This window comes from Megascapheus bottae, chromosome 20 (genome assembly GCF_031878675.1).
Source record: "Megascapheus bottae isolate mThoBot1 chromosome 20, mThoBot2.hap1, whole genome shotgun sequence".
Lineage (NCBI taxonomy): Eukaryota > Metazoa > Chordata > Mammalia > Rodentia > Geomyidae > Megascapheus > Megascapheus bottae.
In genome coordinates, this window is record NC_143528.1 from 13,199,803 (window position 1) to 13,222,051 (window position 22,249).

A 22,249-nucleotide genomic window follows, 5' to 3' on the forward strand; every position below is an offset into this window, starting at 1 on the left:
CATTTTGGCCATCAGTCTTATACTGTCCTTTCCTCTCTCTCCTGGGATCTGCATCATCCCTTCTTTCAGTATTTGTTCAACATACACACTGTCCTCTGTTCGTCATTCAGCCACTTGACATCTAGCTTATCAGATCAACTGCTGCAGTATCACTGCGCTTTCTATATTGGGTTTGGAACTATTTCTGGTTCCAGGCTTCCACTGGGGGTCTTAAAATGTATTACCCAGGAGTGCAGGCATAGTAAATGTCTTGCATTGCTTTTCATGTTTTATCATTTTATGGACTAAGTATATAATTAGTGCCTTTCATACCTTTCTAGACATGGGATTAATAAGCCTGTGTTACAGGACCTATCTTTGAGAACAGAATTCCAATCGTTATCTCCTAAACCTTTTCTGTCCCCATATATCAGAAACTCAAAGAAGCTACTGAATGGAGAAAAACAACAACAAAAATGGCAGGAAATGATCTCTGGGAATAGAAGAAAGGGTATAGATTTATGATTATTCAGAGATGAAAGTTCTAAATAAGGTACTGTATTCCTTTTGATGATTTCATGTACTGGCATGTAAAGGGACTAGCATTTTGTTTTTAGCAACATATTTAGAGATCACTTAATCATTTAGACAGTAGTACTTAGTGTTGGCTAAGTGTGCAGTCTCTGGAAGACAGATGACCTAGAATCAAATTCTGATATTATTTACGATATGAACATGTACAAGTTATCTAATAGGTCTCTGAATATTAGTTGTGTTAATAATTTAAAAGAGATAAGGAAACCCACACTTAAATGCATTTATGAGAATTAGTGAGAAATAATAGCTACTACTGTGGCAGTAGCTACCCTATAAGGAGAGCGGAATAAATGACATTATTAACTCCATTAAAGGCAAGGAGAAGTCCTATCCATCTTTGACTCCTCATATAAGCGAGTTGGTAAGTACTCACTATGGACTTTTTGGATGTATGAGTGAATGAGTGAATGAATGAGTAAATGAGCACTTCCCAGACAACTTCTTGGGGCAATTTCTTTGTTATAGCCTACAACATGATTCTCACCCATGATCATTTTTGGGACACCGGACAGAGAGCATAAGATTCAGGAAGTACTCAACATCCATCACTCACCACCATTCTTGAGATATGGGCCTATGTCCTACATCATTTTTGTTACAATACAACACAGAATTCAGCACATAATCAGGCTCATAGGTATTTGGGTTTGACAGATTTTCAGAGATAATTTAACCCTGAATCTTCATATTTCTGAAGAACATGAAGAATTTTTAAGTTAATAACTTTCTCACAGAGCTTGTTTGGTTTCAAAGTGGAAAAACATGCTTGACCTCTTGACTCAAGATTTCTAGTAGAGCAGATGACATAAATGTGGCTCCCAAACCGACCCTAAAGTCCTTACTTAGGCTTAGGAGTGAGCACTTGCATTTGTTAGTGTTTAATTCACATTTTAGAATTTCCTAAGCACTCAAGAAGATCTTACCTAGACAAAATTTCTGCAAGAAAATTGGCTCCTTCCTGATTTAAAAAATTAGTTCAGTGAAAAGGTGAAGGCAATATATTTGAAGATGTTCAAAGCTGACTGATGGTAAATTGTGACTGCTGGTAATGTACTGATAAGTGTGCAAAGTACATTGTTTAAATACAATGGGAAGTTTGTGACTCCTCATCATGTGTAATCTGGGTACTTGTCTGGGGATAGAGTAGAAGATATGATGAGGGTTTAGTTCTATCCTAAATTCTGATTGCATTCACTGAAATCAGAATATCATAAAATAGTTATCCACAATGGTGTGTTTTGTGTCACAGACCAAATATTTTATTAGAATCTCCTAAAGATCACATACACTTACCTTAAAAAGAAAAAATAGGAAGGGGCCGAGAGTGTGTCCTAGTGGAAGGAGAGTGCTTGCTTGGCATGCATGAAGCCCTGGGTTTGATTCCTCTGTACCACATATGCAGAAGAAGCTAGAAATTGTACTGTGGCTCAAGTGGTAGAGCACTAGCCTTGAGAGAGCCCAAGGACAGTGCCCTGGTCTTGAGTTCAAGCCCCAGGACTGGTAAAAAGAAAAAAAAATAGAAATAAGAAAAAGAAAAAAAAAAAAGGAAGTAGGGCATGTCCACCGAACAAGTCCATACACTAAAGCTACTGGTAGGGATGATTCTGTGGGGTATCTATTTTATATATTTCAGATATCATGAGAATACATCTTTTGGTTATTCCTGAGTAATGAAATGTCAGCTATAATCAGCATTAAAATTACTTAATGGCCAGGTGCTGGTGGCTTGCGCCTATAAGGCTCTCTGGTTCAAAGCCAGCCAGGGCATGAAAGTCTGTGAGACTCTTTCCTCCAATTAACCACCAGAAAACCTTGAGCTGAAGAGCTCAGACCACATACACACGCAAACACACACACACGAATGTGTGTGCATGCATACACATGTACACCCACACACAAAGTACTTAATGGATCATATTGATGATATAAAAAATAGTAACTCAAGTTAAGCATCTGTGGCTCATGAGGATAATCCTAGCTACCCAGGACACTGGACATACAGAGGTTCCAATTTGAAGCTAGCCTAGGGAGAAAAAAAAATCTATGAAATTCTATCTCCAAAATAACAAGCAAAAAGCTGGACTGGAGATGTGGCTCAAATGATAGAACTCCAGCAGAATAAGCAAGCTAAGTGAGCATGAGGTCCTGAATTCAAACCCTAGTAACACACACACACAGACACACAGACACAAACACACAGACGCAGAGACACAGACACAGACAGACGGACAGACAGACAGACAGACAGACAGACAGACAGACACACACACACACACACACACACACATGCACGCACAGCTAATTCAGTTTATTATGGCATCTTTGTTTATATCAGCTACAGAGAAGAAAGAACAAAGGAAAAAGAAATGTACTATGTTATCTCTCATCTCTTTTGCTGTCCCTTGGTTATCTCATATTGTTACAGTATCTCACTTTGTTATCTGATATATCGGATATATATACTAATATATTTGAAATTGGATAGGGAAGGGGGGAAAACAAGATGAGGGGTGGGGGGAGCGAAATGGGGACCAAGACATGTGAAAGGGTATCAATGTATGTGAATTAATGCACCTTCTATCTGGCAAATATCATGTAACCCTTCTATTAATTACAATAAAAATATATGAAAAAAAAGAAAAACAAGCAGTAGAAACAGTGGCAATGTATGCTGAAGATAGAATGCTCTAATCCTAACCAGCTATCCTTGCTTGAATATCTGGGAACTTAATAGAATTCTCACTCTCTGTCTCCTTCTCTTTCTCCGTTTCTCTCCCCTACCCCCAATTCCTCTGTGCCTGCCCCTAAGCCTGTGAGTGGCAAGGTTTGTATGCATATTGCCAAAACAACAAAAAAGCTGTAGTTTACAGCTACACAACCATCTAATGGATTACAAAAAGGAAATGTGAGTCAGCATTAAATAAAAGATGTTCCTATCAACAGCAGACTTCTCCTAAGACAAGTAATAGGGAGCCACAATTCCTTAAGTACAGAGAGTTTTAGTTCACTCACACTGTTTAGAGAAGTTGCTATCTCAACTGGAATCAGAAGAGCAAGGGGGACAGAAGCAAAACATTCCAGCACCTGAAGATAAACAGTTCCAGCGTCATGCCCAGAAAACTTCAGATCTTTCCAGTTCTCCTCCTTCGCATTTTTCCTTGGGGACTGACAAATTATAAATTCTCAGCTTCACAGAGGAACCATAAGCTTACTCTGCAACTCTTAAAAGAATGGATCAAGAAGAAACCAAAGGTGGATGGGAAAGCAATTAGGATTTTTTTGTATAAATGCTTATTTATACAAAAATACATTAATCAAAAATATTAAGATGGGAAGGAATTTGCATGTTTGTTACTTTCTAAATAACTTTATCCATTTCCTGATTTTTACTTTAGCCCTATAAGGTTACTGAACTATCAGGGACTTTGGATTTGGAGTTGAGATTCATCTGAATTAAAACTTTTAATACTTATATAAGTTTTGACTAGTTATCTAACACTTTAAATTTAAGCATTCTCATTTATAAATGGTGGAAAATGACATCCATTTTAACTTATGGATTTCTAGGTAAACATCTGCCTACATAGTTATTTACCCAGAGATAAATGACTTTTGTATACTGTAGGAATATAGTGAAAATGAGTTTATGCATTTTCATACTACTTCATTTCCTGTCTATATAAAGTCCTATCAGTTTTCATTTCATTTTGCAAAGAAGCAAGTAGAAAAACCAGTATGCACACAAATAGAGAAAGCCAAAATGTTAAAATTATAAAATGCCCAGTCATTCCAGTGCTACCTAGCTTGAAAAAATCATAGCTATTAAAAGCCATCTCAATACCATCGATGGCAAATAGTACAAAGTGATCACAGACTACCCAGTCTGTTATGGTCCAGGCTAGGGTTTCCTGAGGATGTTGGAGGGGAAAGATCCCAGAAAGTTCATTAGCTTCATGAAAATTCACACCTACCTAGCTGTGGAATAGAGTTCACTATTTTTATGACTTAAAAAAAAAACGCCTTAGGGGCCGGGAGTTTGGCCTAGTGGTAGAGTGCTTGCCTAGCATGCACGACGACCCAGGTTCGATTCCTCGGTACCACATACATAGAAAAAAGCCGAAAGTGGTGCTGGGGCTCAAGTGGTAGAGCTCTAGCCTTGAGAAAGACCAAGGACAGTGCTCAGGTCCTGAGCTCAAGCACAGGACTGGCAAAAAAAAATTAAAAAAAAAACGCCTTAATCAGAAAATTTCATAATTCTTCCAAACCCATCACATGTCATTTATCTTTCACACCCATCCTTAAGCTGGCATAGAATCTTGTTTCTGATGAGAATGAGATGGAAATGTTTGCCTATTCGAACTGGTGTGTGTTATGAGCCTGAAGAAAAAAAAGTTCTGGTATGCTATGTGGTTGCATACCAGAAATGTATACAAGTACAAGAGATCTTATTATTATTTTTTCCTGTTCAAGTAGATTCCTATCTAATTGGGTGGAGAAGACTAACATATCAAACAGTGGCAAAAAAGTATAAATAAAAGAAGCATATGATTAATTATAAGTCTTTAAAAGAAAATTAGTGCTACAATACCTAAAACTGGCATTAATAAAAGTTGATCTAGTTCTAAATTAAAATAGCAAAAGAACTGGAAGATAGAGATGACAGGAGTTGAAGGACCATGCTACAATGTCAGGGACTAAGACCCAACTATGGAGGGGAACAGAGGACTTCAGTTGAACCATAAGGAGACAGAGTGTAGTTACGGCAAAAAGGAACCATTACAACAGGGAGACATGTCTAAAAATTGTATAACCAATCCAATGGCAAAGTGAAGACAGTAACGGCATGATGATGGATTGAAGTGGCAGAAACTGGGGTCAGCAACAAGTATGGAAGTCCCTGACTTTGCCTAGGAGAGAACTTGGAGAATTGTGCCATAAGAGTAGATGCAGAAAGAGGCAGACACAGAAACAGAGAAGGTGGAATGATCAGGATTTGGTGACTCACTTGGTTATGAGGGATGCATGGGAAATGAAGTGACCTACACAAAAGGAACAGACTCTAAGAATGAAGTTATCCTTGAAATTCTCAATTTGAATAGAATGTTTCAAGATAGCCACCGTTTATCAAAAAGGCTCTAAGTGTGAAATGCAGACACACAGTTTGAAGGTGAGGATGAAACAAAATAGGAGCAAAGGGGGAAGGAAGGAAGGAAGGAAGGAAGGAAGGAAGGAAGGAAGGAAGGAAGGAAAGAAGGAAGGAAGGAAGGGAATAGCTAAGGCTGGATGGATAAAACTATTATGTTTGTATATATAGTAGTTTGAATTTTAGAATGAGCAATATACAAAAAGGAATCTGTGTATGTATGTATGTATGTATGTATGTATGTATGTTTGTATGTATATATGTACATAAATCTATGACAAAAAGCAAATAAGCAACACTTTAAGAAGTTTGATGCATGACTCAGGCATGTGACAGCCAGAGGGACAGTCAATGAGTGAAAGTGGCAGATTTTGAATTCGAGTCCCAGTCTTGGAAAAAAGCAAAAACCAAAACATGAAAAAACAAAAGAACAAGAGAGGAATATAACTTAGATAAAAGAGGAAACAATATTTATGATACACAGGGAAAAGTAACAAATTAAAATATGTTCTAATTATTTTTAATGTTTGGTTCTCCCCTTCCTAATAACGTTCCCCTCCCATTGGTTCTGGTATAAGGGCTTGAACTCAGAGCCTGAGAGCTGTTCCTGAGCTTCTTTTGCTCAAAGTTAGCTCTCTACCACTTGAGCCACAGCTCCATTTTTTTGGTGGTTAATTGGATATGAAAATTCCATGAACTTTCCTGCATGAGATGGCTTTGAGCCATAACCCTCAGATCCTCAGTCACTGGGATTGTAGGTATGAGCCATGTGATTCTATACAAGGATAAGGATTTCAATAGACAATACTGACACATGCATTTCTTCATTTGGTGATACCTATGTGTGTTGCTTTGTACTTTTTGCCACTAGTTAAACCATCCTATACATTTCCATGTGTCAGGTGCTCCTCTTAAGTGTGGGGGATTTTGACATTCACAATTCTGCAGTCCTGGCTTAGGGAATTTCCTCTCTAGAGGAAGAGGTAGTACACAATTACACAATTATAGCGTTTCAGTACGGGCTCTCAGGAGAGGTAACATTTTTTTTTTTTTTTGCCAATCCTGGGCTTGAACTCAGGGACTGAGCACTATCCTTGAGCTCTCCTCAAGGCTAGTGCTCTGCCACTTGAGCCACAGCACCACTTCTGACTTTTTCTATGTATGTGGTACCAAGGAATCAAACCCGGGTCTTCGTGCATGCTAGGCAAGCACTCTACCACTAGGCCATACTCCTGGACCAGTAGAGGTAACATTTTAACAGAGATCTGAGTGAAGCAACGGAAGAAGGCAGCCAGTGGCCATCTGGGCAAAAAGATTTTTCTGAGTGAGGGAATAGCACTTGCTAAGCTAGCAAGCAGTACATTCAGTAATGTGAGGAAAGAATGAAGAAAATACATCAGGAGAGGCTGGCAGGTCCATCTCATGTAGACTTCTTGGCTACAGAAGCGTGTTTACTGTGAGAGAAAAATTAACTAAGATTTTGAATCGAGGAGCTGGAGGACACAATTTACATTTATAAACATCTCTGCAGTTGCTATGTTTGGAATAAATTACAGGAGGAGGACATGGGTGGAGCACGGTGTCAGGTTAGGAGGAGATTATAAAAACACAGGACATCAGTGGCTTGGTCTAGCATGAGAGCTGTAAAGTCAGTGACATGTGATTGACTCAGGATGCATTTGCAGGGAGAATTGTCTTCCTTGATGGGAGGAATATGAGATAGGACTGATGTGAAAAAGACTTCAAGCAGATTCATCAGAGTTCAATTTCAGACATGTTGAAAGTGTCTTAGGGCAAGATACATAGCTTTTCTGTGCGTATTTCCTCATCTGTAAAACAAAGATGGTAATACTCCCTTTTTGTAAAGTTAGGATGCACTAAATAACAATGCAGGAAAACCAGATCCTAGCATTGAATGTTAAGTGTCTACTTAAAAATAGAGTAACAAATTATTCTCATATTATTTCCAAGTCTTCAAAGACTCCAAATTCTTTCTTCTCTTTTCTCTTTTGGGGGTACAGATGCTACTGTTGCAGGAGTAGAAGTTCACTCTAAAAGTCAAATTATGGTATATGTACTAGAACTAATTCTGACAGCGTGAGTAAGCAAATTATTGTTAGATAATGATGATTAGGAAGAAGTTCTAAGTGAAGTTAATAAACTTGAAAGAAAAGATAGAATTACACCTTGAAGAGAAAACAGAAAACAAAGAATGTAAATAACTGTTTGCGGGAACATATTTTACAAAAATAAGATATTAAAATTAGAGAGAAGTTAAAAATCATGTGATTATGCATAAAATTCCCCCATATTTTGAAAAGTATGGCTTATGGCCTTCTGAACTTTTGCCTTCTAAAATAAAAATGACATATTGTCCAATTTCATAAAGTGAAAAGAAATCATTTAACAAAACAATCTGTAAATTCACCAGTGTGACCAGGCAAGTATAAGGAGTTCACCCAGCCTCCAGTTTTAAGATGACATCGGAGATATTCTTAACATAATGGAATGCTTTGTTGCTCACTTATCAATCTGATAAAAAGTAAGATAACTAAATGATGGATGGATGACTGAATAAGAGGCCACTATTTCCATACTCACTAGTTTGAACTTCAAAACCCAATTAGTCCTGTTAGCAATGAATGAATCGTTCTTAGTAGAAGCTGGAGTTTTAACATCTACCATTCCAGTGTGTGACATCCTACTTACACAACATATTTTGTCTTGTGTGGTGTCAGAGTTTAGCCAGGGCCTCCTGCATGTAAAGCAAGTACTCTACCACTGCGCTACACATCAAGCCTTTGTTTGCAAAATGCATTTTAAGGATGAGATAGACATAGTATGGGGTGGTAAGGGCTTGGATAAAGGAGGATTGGAACCATGAGACTTGGATATGCTCAAGTATGTATGCAAGTATCCTATAAATATGTATAGCTAATATACCTTAACATCTTTGAAACAGATAAGGTATTACTCATAGTTTAGGTAATAGAATGAAAAATTATAGTCTTTTCATTTTTAAAATAACTGAAGTCCTTCCAGCCAATGGAAATTTATTTAATATTTGAGAAAATTATTTTAACTTTCTTTCTTCCTTTTGTTTGTCTGTTTTTGGAGATAGCGTCTCTCTATGTAGCTAAGCATGCCTTAAACTCACTATGCAATCCAGGCTAGCCTTGAACTTATCCTTGGAGTGCTGGAATTACAGGGGTATGCCACCAGACATGGCAGAAATAGTTACTTTTCAATCCCATTCAAAATAGTTGGGCCGTGACAGCAGGTTTGCACAACTGATCTGTAGAACCTTTGGTCTCTGCAGAAGCCTGCAAATGATTTTTATGGCTGAGACTCTTCTCAGCCTTAAGTTTTCCTGTATTTATTTCTTAATGTAAGTCACTGTGGGGCTATTATCTCTGAATCACATTTTTTTTTTACTGCTTCTAATTTCTAAATAGACTCTTCTTTCATGTTCTATCCTCAGCATCAACTTCATTTACAATTTATATCCAACTATAAGCCCAGAAAATTCTTGAATGCTCTTTAGATTTATTATCTCCTCTAACCAGATAGTTACATTTCCTTTGATCTGAATAAAACAAACTACCACATGAGAAATACATTGTTTATCAAAAACCTTCATCCAAAACCTTACTTGTGTAATTTTTTTTCTTGCCAGTCCAGTCCAGGGGATTGAACTCAGGGCCTGTGCACTGTCCTTGGGCACATTTTTTTTTTAGCTAAAAACTAGCACTGTGTTACTTGAGCCAAGCATCACTTCTGTTGTTGTTACTGTTTTTCCATATGTGGTACCGAGGAATTGAACCAGGAGCTTCATGCGTGCTAGACGAGCACTCTACCACTAGACCTCACTCAGCCCCGTTGTCTATTTTTTTTCAATAATTTAAGCACTCTTCATGACGAATTTACATGACACACATATAAATCTTAGTGCACAGATACTTAAGTGTTATATGTGCTTTCAAGTATTTTGATATCTCAAAATTTTCCTTTTCCAAGTGGGAGAGGTACAGTCAGAACATTTGATATACGCATGTGAGACATGTGAGACAGGTGTGGAGAAAGGGACAGATGAGATAGGAGAGAATAGTGGAAGAGGTGACTGAGCAAGAAGCACTGGACACACATGGACTTGTTAACCTGTAATCCCTTTGTACAACCATTTGGATTAAAAAAATGAATAATAATAAAGTTTGCCAATTTTTTTTAAAAAGAAGAAGCAATTCCTCTTTTCATAATGGATATTTTTACCTATCATTTGGGACTATGTAACATATGGTGCAGTATTTGCGTAGTGTAAGCTATAGAATTCCATCTTTTGATGAATTAATACCTAGAAATGGCTATGCATGTGAGTATGGAAATATAAACAATAATATTTATGATAGCACGCGCTCATACCAGCATGTAGTCAGAAACAGTCTAAGTGCTTCCCAACAGGAGGACGAGTAAATTATGGCATATATCTACAATAAAAATAGCTGTGAGTAAATTGTGCTTGAACATGTCAAAAATTTGAAAATATAATGCTGAGCAAAAAAGAATTGTCCACAAACATTAGCACTATGGTATCAGTTAAAATGTTTAAACCTGCAAATAAACAATTAATAATGTTTTAGGAAACTTCAATATGTGATAATAAAACTATTCCCAAAGTAACTAAACACCAAGTTCAAGACTGAAGAATTTCAGGGGAGATGGGATGGAGGGAGGGTGGGAAATGTGATCCAGGAGGTGGGGGTGGGGTGGGGGGTGGGTGAGGTGGGGTCACAGGGGACTTTAGTAGTTATTGAAATGTTTTATTACTTAAGTTAGCATCTGAGAGTTAAATATTTAATATATCTAAACTGCTTTGTGAAAACAAGACCTTTGTTATTAGTCAGTAAATAACCACCAAGAGGTATTTTTGGAGAAAAGATACTGAGGTAGCAAAGATCATTTGAAATGTTATCCAAACCCTTTTGAGTTATGTTATGAAAACAGCCATTGGTGTCCAGGAGACACAGGGGTCTCATGTCGCAAGGCCTGACTGCATGGGCCATTAGCTATAGCAACAGCATCTCCATTTTACAAAAGCAATTAGCCAGGACTTCAGTCTTCAAAGGGAACAAAGACTGCACACTCTTCAAAAGTCATTAAAAACACTTGGCTTTTGACCCTTGGAACTCTCAATTTGTACAGCTTATTTTTCCCCCTTTAAGTAATAAAAGTTGTCAGATGCCATTTTCCTAAGCTCCATTTAAAAACAGAGACATTATGTCAGTTATTGTGATTAAAAAATAACACACATTGGTTGTAGTTTGAGACGGGGGAGAAGTGAAATAATAGTTTTAAGTAATTCATTAAAATATTTTAAAGAAGGCAATCACACCGGGGGACAAATTATACATAAGGAACTTATTAAATTCAAGATCTCATTTTAAGTACAAACTGGGTGACATGAACGATGGTGGCAGTCCCAGGAGAAGTTTGAGAGCAGGGGTCTTTGTGGGTAGGTGGTAGGGATTAATGAGGATAGAAGGCCACCAAGGTTCACTAGGAAAACACTTCATGCAGCTCAGTGAGAGTCTTACTCACTTTCTGCACACCAGCCTCTCAACAATGGGAGCTAGGAATGTGTGTGGCTCTGGCTGAGAAGGTGGGTGCCCAGTTTTGACCCACTTTTCAGAAGTCTCCAAGAGAGTAGGTGATGGCTGACCTGCACCTCTTCTGCACAAGCCCTTCCCATACTCTCTTTTCTCATGTGCTCATTTCTTATTTTTCTCAAAAAATGAAATGTTTATCTTCCTCTATTTTCCAGCCTATGAACCCTTGACTTCCTTATACCAACTATGCTTTGAGGTAAGCACAGGGAAGCTGATCTGGTACTGTTCTTATCGTCTTAAATGGCTGCAAAGGAGTTGTGCAACAATTGTGAGATACCAGGGAGCTTTGCTCCAAACGTAGTCTTGAGCTCTAAGCCACTTTATACAAATAAACATTGAAAGCTTGAAGAGAAACTTTAGCTTTGTTTCATTATGGGAGACAACAAAACAACAACAACAACAAACCACAAAAGAAAAAAAGAGAGAAATGATGCAATTGACCAAACTATTGTTCACAAATTAGAAGGAACTACTGGAACATTCATTTCATAAACTCAAATGTCTAGCGTTATTTATGAAATTCATGTGTGTGTATTTTTCCAGCTAAAGAGATGAGTAAGTGATGTACTTTTTAGTGTCTTATTTTCATTCATTTTCTGCCTGGTACTCCTGGCCACAGGCATTTTGAATGGGATTTGTTTGAATAGGATTCCTGCTCCAACGTAAAGAAAGATTTTTCACTTTTCTCCCTTTGAGCCTGAACTCTTAAATAAGCCCTCTACACAGTTCCAAATCAATACTTGTATTAGGTTGTTAAATTTAACATATGTAAAATAAAATCTTAGGAACCTTGATACTAACCTACGAGATCTGCTAATGAATGGATCCCCACCATGCTGTGGGAAGGGTCTTTCTCCCTTTCCCCCTTTCCCTTCCTGTATGTCATCTAGTTTGTCTAGCATGAGATATACATGCACATGAGTCAACACGCATGTGCTAATTTCATTTGGCTGGAATTCACAAAATGAAATTCTAGCTTCTTGTAATAGCACAAAGGAAAGATGTGTCTGTTGCTGTCTGAAATTAGGGAAAAATTAAGAGTCTAAAGTTGGTCTTATCAGAGCTGAAAAGCAATGAATGGTAGTATACTCACAGTATATTAGACCTGAGGTGAACTTCATTTTTAAAAGTTTTATTTTAAAAGTGTGTATTATATTATAGGGGTAGAACAGGAATGCTCTTAGTCATCTAGTTTAGTCTTTTTCTTTTTTTTTTTTTTTTTTGGTCAGATGTTTATGTTGGTAAGAAACCAATAACACTGTCTAGACCTCTAGGATATAGTAATCAAGCATGAATGGAAAACATTCAAAGGTCACACTTCAATCTGGACCTACAACATCCTGCTATTCAAGACCAGATTAAAGATGAAGGATCATGATAAACTGAATCACACTGACTGCTGAGTCAGTAATTTGAGAGTTGTCTACAAAAGGCTAAATATGTCACCAAAAATTTACAAGGTAAAACAAAGTCTAGACACCATAAAATATGCTATTCCCTGCCCCCTCCACTGCAGGTTGTCAACACCAGATGCTGTGTGTGGTGACTGTTGCACCAGCGTCCTATAAATCAGAACCGCCAATCTTTCATGACAAGAGAATCCTTTAAGCCATGTGATTCCTGAGTGATGTGTTAGTGAGTGTGTATTGTGTGCATTCTCAAAACTGTGTGCAATATTGTCTAGGTGTACTTGTGTTAATAAAAAGGCCCAGAATAAATAGGGGATCAACAGAGGGAATGGTTATTTTGTGCTATCAGGTTCTTCAGGGATCACTAGCCAGTACATCAAATAATAAGACACTATTTTTTTATTACATGTTGGCAGTTTTCCTTGCTGATAGTTGTTATTTTGGTTTTATGAGCATTTCATTTGATTGGAATGATTGTTTGATCAGAGATTCCTACCATACAGGATCAAAACTGACATCCCTCTGTAACTGTGCTGAGTTCAACACTAAGCTATTTTTACAGTACAATAATGGGGAGTCATAGCTGGTATCTTGGCAAATCATGAAAAGGCTCTCCTCTCTACTTTTTGGCTATCATTTTTAAGTCCTTTTAAGCACACACACACACACACACACACACACACACACATATACAACACATAAAACAAACACATAAACCTGCCTTATTTATACATACATATGCACACATATAGATGCACAGACCTGCCTTATTTGTGGACTTGCCACATATGCTTTAGAACCAGAGAAGTTAAAAAGTAATAATAATAAAATAAAATTTAAAGCCAAAGATTCTAGATTGCAGTGATCTGCTAAATGTTCCCCTGCCTTTAATTTTGTGAAAGTATCTTCCCCCTCAAAAGCAAAACAAGGCAAATAGTATATGTGCCTAACTTAAGTGATAAAGTGAAAGTTTTATTTGTTGAATGGCAGCATATCTTTAGCAGTTAAACAGCATTATGGGAAAAAAGTGTCTACAGCATGAACTCTGTGCATCCTGAGCAGATTAGAAACAAACTTTCTATACTTTTTTCTATGCCTATTATTGGAGATAGAGCACTCAGTCTTAAAACTTCTCCATCTTTTTTTCATATTTGAGCTTTTCCATTAACACTAAGATACAATAAGAACTGAGTATCTTTGGAATATACTATGTAAAATAAAAATATCCTTCTTAAAGTTATTATAAGAAATACAAAGGCATTCTGATTTCCAGTTTGGCTCTGTAGGAAATTCCTGTAATCTCAAATGACTTACAACAACCCATTTTTACTCAAAAAGCCCTTGTATGTTAAGAGCTGAGAGAAAAATGTCTTGTAAATTGCAATATTTAAGTATAACTCCTAATCTTGGTTCATTCTGATTTCTTTTTTTTTTTTTTGCCAGTCCTGGGCTTGAGCTCAGGGCCTGAGCACTGTCCTTGGACTTTCTCAAGGCTAGAGCTCTACCACTTGAGCCTCAGCACCACTTCTGGCTTTTTTCTATGTATGTGGTACCGAGGAATCGAACCCGGGTCTTCATGCATGCTAGGCAAGCACTTTAACCACTAGGCCAAACTCCCGGCCTCATTCTGATTTCTAAATCAGCAAAGCATCCCTATTTTGTATAGTGACCTACTTAGATAGTGACTTTAGTTTACCCAGTCTTTGTTTTAAAAAAGAATGATTACAGTTAATACTTCAACAGTCCTTTGGAAACAACAAGCTTCTTACCAAGAGGAGGACAGCCAGGCATTAGAGCAGATGCACTGACTTGTCTGCCTTCTTTTTGCAGAGAAATTTCCCCTTAGGTCGATGGAACACTCAGATATTCTTTCTTATTTATGAATGTCTGCTACTTCATGCAGGAAGGATGATATGTAGGTCAGTTTAAGTGGTATTTCTCAACCTGTATACTCATTTTGGATCCCTTTGGAAGCCTCTGAGCTTTGTCTGAGTTAATACTATGAAGAAAAGCATTTGCCTAGCCATTGGTTGAACCTAAGAAGAACAACAATCATATTGCCATCCAGTGTCCGCCAAGCAGTATGAATATGCAGATGAATGGAGGAAGGAAGGGTGTATAAATACAGTCATTTTACTCAATGTACATATGTGTGACTGGAACCACATTCACTTGAGGATACAACTAGGGTTGGGGAATGATGGGGAAGAATGATGGAAGGCCTGACATTTTCCTAGATACATTGTACTTATAAATTGACTTGTAGAATTGATATCTCGAAGTACAACTACTTCAGGATAATTTTTAAAAATGAAGATAAAGAGGTATGCATACCATTTTCTTCTCCATGTAATGTTTTCCTCAATAATTCCCAGTAAGTGCTAGGAAAATATCAATGGCTGTCGGTAAGTTGCAGAGGAAGGATACAGGAAGTGATCATTACATGCAGTACTCTTTCCACAAGCCACGAGGACACACAGCCTCTCTCTCTGAGAATGGTGGTTATTTAAAAGTACATTCAAAGGGGTCTGGGAGTTGGGCCTACTGGTAGAGTGTTTGCCTAGCATGCACAAAGACCCCGGTTCAATTCCTCTATACCACATACATAGTAAAAAGCTGGAAGTGGTGCTGAGGCTCAAGTAGTAGAGCTCTAGCCTGGGGAAAGTCCAAGGACAGTGCTCAGGCCCTGAGTTCAAGCCCAGGACTGGCAAAAAAAAATGCATTCAAGGGCCAAGAGTGTAACCTAGTGGTAGAGTGCCTGCCTATCAGGCACAAAGGCCTGGGTTTGATTCTTTGGTACCACATACACAGAAAAAGCTGGAAGTGGTACTGTAGCTCCAGTGGTAGAGCACTAGCCTACCACTTGAGAAAACTGAAAGACAGTGCTCAGGCCCTGAGTTCAAGCCCCAGAATGGGCGAAAAAAAATACATTCAAGCCTAACTTCCATCTATGCCTAAATAATTCTTTCAGAAAAATGAACTTTTTGAGGAATGTCCTTTACAACTCAGATTGGCTGTGTGGTACAGCTTCAGCTGCTTTGGCAGACCTGTGACAGAATAATAAGTATGTTATTGTTCTCCTATAAAACCTTTGACTTGGAACACATAGGAATGGCAAACACCTTTGGCAAAATGGGAAGACCAGTATGCCTGCTACCTCCAATGAAGCAAGTTTGAGAAGGGTTGCTACAGAAGGGAGGTGTGGGAAACATCCTTTTCAAGTGGCAGCCTTGACATTCAGCATACTTATTTTCCCCATACCAGGGCTCGGCCACGTGGCTGCAACCCCAGGCCTGCTCTTTTCCATGTTTGGCTTCATCCATACAGTAATTTTCAATGCAGGTTCCAACTCGCTGGGTAAGATGTTCAGAGATTACATGTCTAACGTGACAAATTCATCTGCAAGAACTGATTCCCTCATCAGGGTTTAGAAACAGTTATTCTGATCATTTCACTTTGGGGTTCACAACGATCTGTGCGAAAACGATCTCCTTTACATATTTGTTTCCTCCCCAGAAATACCGAAATAAATTACCTTTGATTTTCTCCTCCCTTTCCTTTCCTCTCCCCTTCCCTTTCACTTTCCTCTCTCTCTCCCTTCCCCCCTTTTCCTATTCTCTCTTCTACCCTTCCCTTCCCCCTTCTCCTCTCCTCTCTCCTATTTCCCTAATCTCCTCCATTTAGTCTCCTCCCTTTTCCATTCTTTATACGTCATCTCTCTCTTTCTCTTTCCTTTTTATTTTTACTTACTAGTTGTGCTACTCTTGTCCCAAAGCCCTAGTCAAATTATAGTGCCGATATAGCTAATAAGGTTTCTCAGGAAGTAAGATCTAAAGAAAAGAGAAGCAGGATTATAACTCCCCAAATTGAGTGTGTGCTTGATGTGTAGCTTGAACTACATAGTTATATTTTTCATTTTTCTGATATCTACATTTGGAGAAATACAATTTTATTCTTTTACATAAATATTGTGGAAGCATACCATGGCACTGTATTTCAAGCCCCAATGAGGTACAGAATTAAGAAATCTTCATAGTGTTACACTGAGTAGTCAGCAGAGCTATTTTCCAGAACTGAGGAAATTTTACTATACTATGCTTACTACCCAAATTTCTGTTTTTGTTTTTGTTTTGTTTGTTTTTGCCAGTCCTGGGCCTTGAACTCAGGGCCTGGGCACTGTCCTTGGGCATTCAAGGCTCAAGGCTAGTGCTCTGCCACTTAAGCCACAGCAACACTTTTGGCTTATTCTGTGTATGTGGGACCAAGGGATCGAATCTGTGGCTTCGTGCATGCTTGGTGATCACTCTACCACTAGGTCATGCTCCTGGCCCCTACCTAGTTTTCTTACTAAGCCCTCCTCAGTACTTTCCATAATGTTGAAAACATTTTGGATGTAGATCTTGCGGTCATTCTCTATAGATTGGTGAGGAATAGATTGACATGTTCAAGACTATCCAGTGCAAGAGCCACAGTGCAAACTAAGGCGTTCTGAGGTTACAACTCACAATCTCAGTCACAATACTACGAGTTCTCTCTCAAAACTGGCCTTGACATTCAACAAGTTCCTTTGTTGACCGAACTAGTAAAATTTAATTCAGTAGATACATGCTCGCATCACAGTGGCTCATGAAGCGTCCCTAATGGCTGTCTCTCTTTAAATCTAGATTAGAGCTGTCTTTGTTTACTGGAGAAAGCCTGCATATTTTGAGGCATACCTCACTCTTGGTTTAAAGGCATTACATATGCCCTTACTTGCTTTTCACTGGGAATCAAATGAGCACAAAGCAGTTCACAAGAGTCAATGTTTGTGGTTGCCCTTCCTTGGAAGCTGGCCAGACTCCTTGATACCCCACTGAGCTGAGACCCAGTGCACTGCAAAGCTCATCAAATACTCATTTTGCTAGTGAACTAGAGTCCTGGTCAGCTGAACAGTAAAAATCTACTGTTTTTGTTTTTTCACAAGACAGAAGATAATGAACATACAAAACACCCAAGAGATATCCAACCTAATCTGTGTGCTTGATGAATTTCTTTTATATCTATTGACTCTCACTTAAATTGAGATTTGTCTACATTTCTTGCTTTCCTTAAAAGTAATTCAGGTTTCCCTCTTCAGTGTTAATCTATGGTGGCAGTCCTGTGCCATGTGTGACATGACTCATATAGGCTGAGGTATTTGGATGGCGCCCTTTGTATGTTACCTCTTCCTTATAGAGGAAATCCATTCTTTGTCCCACCAGCATGATTTATGCTGCATGTCTTTCTCATCACACTAGACATTCGAAATGAATAATCTGTCTTTTCTATTTATTTATTCCTCCAGCTAAACAGAAAAAGCTACTAGATGTGTGTAGTCTCCATTTGTTTTACTTTCAGCCTCTTTGCCTATTTCTAGTCTTAATTTAATTTCCTTTACTTTTCTTAGAGCTTTCTTGTTGGTGCCTCGTTCCTAACTTATCTGTGGAGCATTGTCAAATGCACATCAAAGAATCCCAGTGCATTTCAGAGAGGAAAGCCCAGCATTTTTGATCCAAGAGAAAGGTGTCATTGGAAGGATTTGAGCAGTAGTAAACAAGATCTTCAAATCCATAATGTGTAGATAGACTGGGAAAGAAGAGAAGTTATAAATGTGGATGAAATAACTTCCCAAAACACTGACTAAATATTAGCATTTCCTCCCATTATGAGCATTGGAGAACTGTCTTGCCCACTGTGACAGTATTTGCTGTCGTTGGACTTTATCATGAACAGAAGCCAGGCTTTTCTATATTGTACTGCAGCTGTTGTAGATAATCCAAAATATCATTTACATCCACTCTACCCTGTAGTTACGGTCATTATTCAGCCCACTCTGCATCACACATAATTGCCATTTTTCTAACCACAGGTGTTCACAGGACCTCACTGGTCAATCACCGGATGACTCCCCACTACAGTCACTCATCTGTCAAACAGTGGGGTTGACGACTCTGTACTCATGAACTGTGTATGGGCATTCCTCCCCAGTACTCCCAATCGTTAATGGTTGGTGGCACGGAAATGAATCAAAGACCAGCTCCATACGCAGATCAAGCAAATATTCTCCATCTAGTTAAGCAACAGTTTGCACACTGGTAGTCCTAAGACTATCCTTTACGTATAAGTAATTGCCTACATCTTAAGTACATCATTTTATTATGACATCCACTCATACTTGTAATCTGGAGATTTTGATAGCTCTGTTTTACCATAATTGGTTGTCTTTATTTCTGTATGGTTTGTTTAAAAGCATTATTTGCTGAGAAGAATCTGAGAAGAGGTTAATAACACAGAGATAAGAATACACACAAGTCTAAGATGACCTCTATGAATGAATTAAGAAGCAACTGGGTTTTTTTCTTGTTTTTTGTTTTTCGGGAATGAAATGTACTCTGATGTTCAGATGTCTGTATCAAATGGGAGTAAGGCAGGCAGCAGAAGGCAAGATGTTCTTAGACTTTGACTATGAAGACCTGAAACAGATGTGTGAGAAACACTCCCCCCCACAATTCATCCAGATGAGGCTATTTGTCCTACTGCTTAACCTTGGCTCTCCTCCAAGGCCCAACTCTCAGCCCGTGGTGCCATCTTCTGGATACTGGCCAGGGAAAGGACAGGGATAGAGAAACCTCTGGGGATTGTGACTGGGCAGAGAACATAGATTTCAAAAGAAAACAGATGGACACAATGGCTCACAATGGTAATTCTAGCTATTTGAGAGACTGAAATCAGGAATATTTAGCCTAGCACTGCCCCACCAAGCAAATGTTTAGGAAATCTAATCTGAACCAACAAAAATCTGGTTATGGTGGCATATGCGTGGCATCTCAGCTATGTGGGAAACATAAATAGAAGGATCATAGTCCAAGCGGGCTAGACAAAGACATGACCCTATTTGAAAATAATATCATATTCAAAAAGGGCTGGGGGCAAGGCTCAAGTGGTAAAGCACCTGTCTAGCTAATATAAGGCTATTATACAATAGCCTTATATAAGAAAATAAAAGGTTATTATAATGATAGGATATATAGGTATACATGTATATATATATATATATGTCTGAATATATCTTCAAATCTCAGTATTATTCTTCCCCCAAAAGACAATGTGCTTTTCTGTTGTGTCATTCCTCATGATTGGATGATCTTTTCCTAGTGACAATTTTAGATTACTCATCTTAAATAAATACATTCAGAATTTCTGTTTTATATATGAGAGGTAAATGATAGTTTCTGTACATCTTTTGGGGTAGAAGAATAAAGAAGTATTAAATTGTGTGAGAGAGATAGGGATGAAAAAGAGAAAGAAAGGAGGAAGCGAAAGATGAGGAACTTAAGAAAGGAATTTCAAACTTTGTTCTATGAAGAAACACTTTGCCTGGTGAACTAAAATGTCTGCTGAACTTTTGAGAAGCTTGATGAAAATCATGAAAGCAGTAAGTATCACAGACAAATCTTCCTCCAGAGTCTTTTAACCCCTTTTGACCTGTCCAGTCATTCATTTCAGGGAGAAGAGAGAGGTTTGTATTGTCTCTTGCCTTCTGTTTTGCAAGCCAAGTCAATGTGGTATGGTGTGCTGTTTAGAGAAGTGACTTGTGGATAATGAGCAGCTGTTATTTAGTGTTTGGCCAGCAAGAGGGCTGAGTGCAGAGGAGCTGGAGGGAATGGGTGGGAGGATGTGTTCTTGAGGTTTGGACTTTCACCAGATCAATCTCCGTTTTACAAACATGAATTGAGAGTCAGCCATGAGCCAAGGGCTCAAGAGGACATAGCAGGTCCTGGCCCCTTTAATCTGTCAGTGTAGCTAAGATCTTTTTTTTTTTCTTTCTTTCTTTTTTTGGTAGTGCTGGGGATTGAAGTAGGTCTGGTGTTTGCTATCATTTGAGTCACATTCCCAGTCCACCAAAGTCTTTCCTTCCCAGATTCCACACTAAGGGAATCTCCTATGGGGTTGATGGTCCACTCGGAAAAAACATGGGCAACCTTAAGAACTCCCTCTGTCAGAGCAGCTAGAATGGCTAAACTACCATTTATCGCTAGCTTTGAGAAAAGTGTGGGGGGGAGCAGGGGATGCACACAAGCACGTTGCACACACACATGGACTGATACTGGGGTTTAAACTCAGGGCCTAGGCGCTTACCCTTAGCCTTTTTTCTCAAGATTACTGCTCTAATATCAGGATTTCTTTTCTGGTTAATTGGAGATAACAATCTCACGGACTTTCCTGTCTACCTGGTTTTCAGTCATGATCCTCAGATCTCAGTCTCTTGAGTATTTAGGATTATAGGAATGCACCACAAGTGTCCCGTTAACATGAAGAAAAAAAATCCATCATAAGTAATGATTCTTATTAAAGTGTTTTTCATTAATAATGGTATTTGTTGCTGCAAATATCTGACTCCAAATATGCTATCAAAGCTCCTGATTTTATGGAAGTTAAAGAGGAATTCTGGGGAAAAAATAATGTCTCAATTGGTCTCAATCACAAATAACACTGAGCCATAACAGGCTTTTGTGTTATCATTAAAAAACTTTTCCCATGTGCGACAATGGAATTATCAACTAAGACAATAATGAAGGAATCTTCTGTTTCTTAAAAAAAAAAAAGAATGAGAGCTAGGAGTTTGGCCTAGTGGTAGAGTGCTTGTCTAGCATGTGTGAAAAACTGGGTTTGATTCCTCGATACCATATACATAGAAAAAGCCAAAAGTGTTGCTTATGGCAGAGTACTATCTTTGAGAAAGCTCAAGGGCAGTGCTCAGGCTCTGAGTTCAAGCCCCAGGACTGGCCCCCCAAAGAATGAAATGTTGGGAACCATTGTCTTATACTTGTTATGATAGGTAGTTCTGAGGACTGAAGTCTAAAGTCAGCTTGAGTAGAAAAATACATGAGATTCTGTCTCCAAAAATAATCAGCAAAAAACCAGGCCAGAAGTTTGTCTCAAGGAGTTGGAGCAATAGCTTGTGAATCAAGTCCAGTAAGCATAACAAGCCCCAGGCTCTGTGTTCAAAGTTGAAAAATTAAAACATTTAAAAAATAAAAAATAGAATACTTTTTTGTTTTTTAAAGGTCACCCAGTAATAATTGGGCATTATATATAATATATAAATATATAAATAAATAGATATAAGTTGTGTATGCTAGCACTTAAGCTTCTTCTAGTCAATTATAAATTGTCTTAATATACTCACTAATATATCACATTTTTACTCCAGAGCAATAATACAATGGTTAAATTTAAAATATTTTGCTCTCTTTCCTTAGCTTTATGGTTCAGTTGGACATTGTTTCCTCTGTCTTGTTCTGGGTGGTCTTGTTTAGTTTTAGCAGCGTGAACAATTTTCATGCCTGTGATGGTATGAAACTAGTGTATTATCTCCTTAATCTTCAGCACAACCACACACCTTAAATTCCATCTTCAAGTCGTGTCAGGAAAATGGT

General features: G+C 38.2%; 1 protein-coding gene across 2 annotated transcripts in view; it reads right to left on the reverse strand.

The window, feature by feature from the left end:
* The window catches only part of Dlc1 (DLC1 Rho GTPase activating protein), a 337,813-nt gene that overhangs the window by 128,708 nt on the left and 186,856 nt on the right, over window positions 1-22,249 (reverse strand). The window lies entirely within an intron of this gene.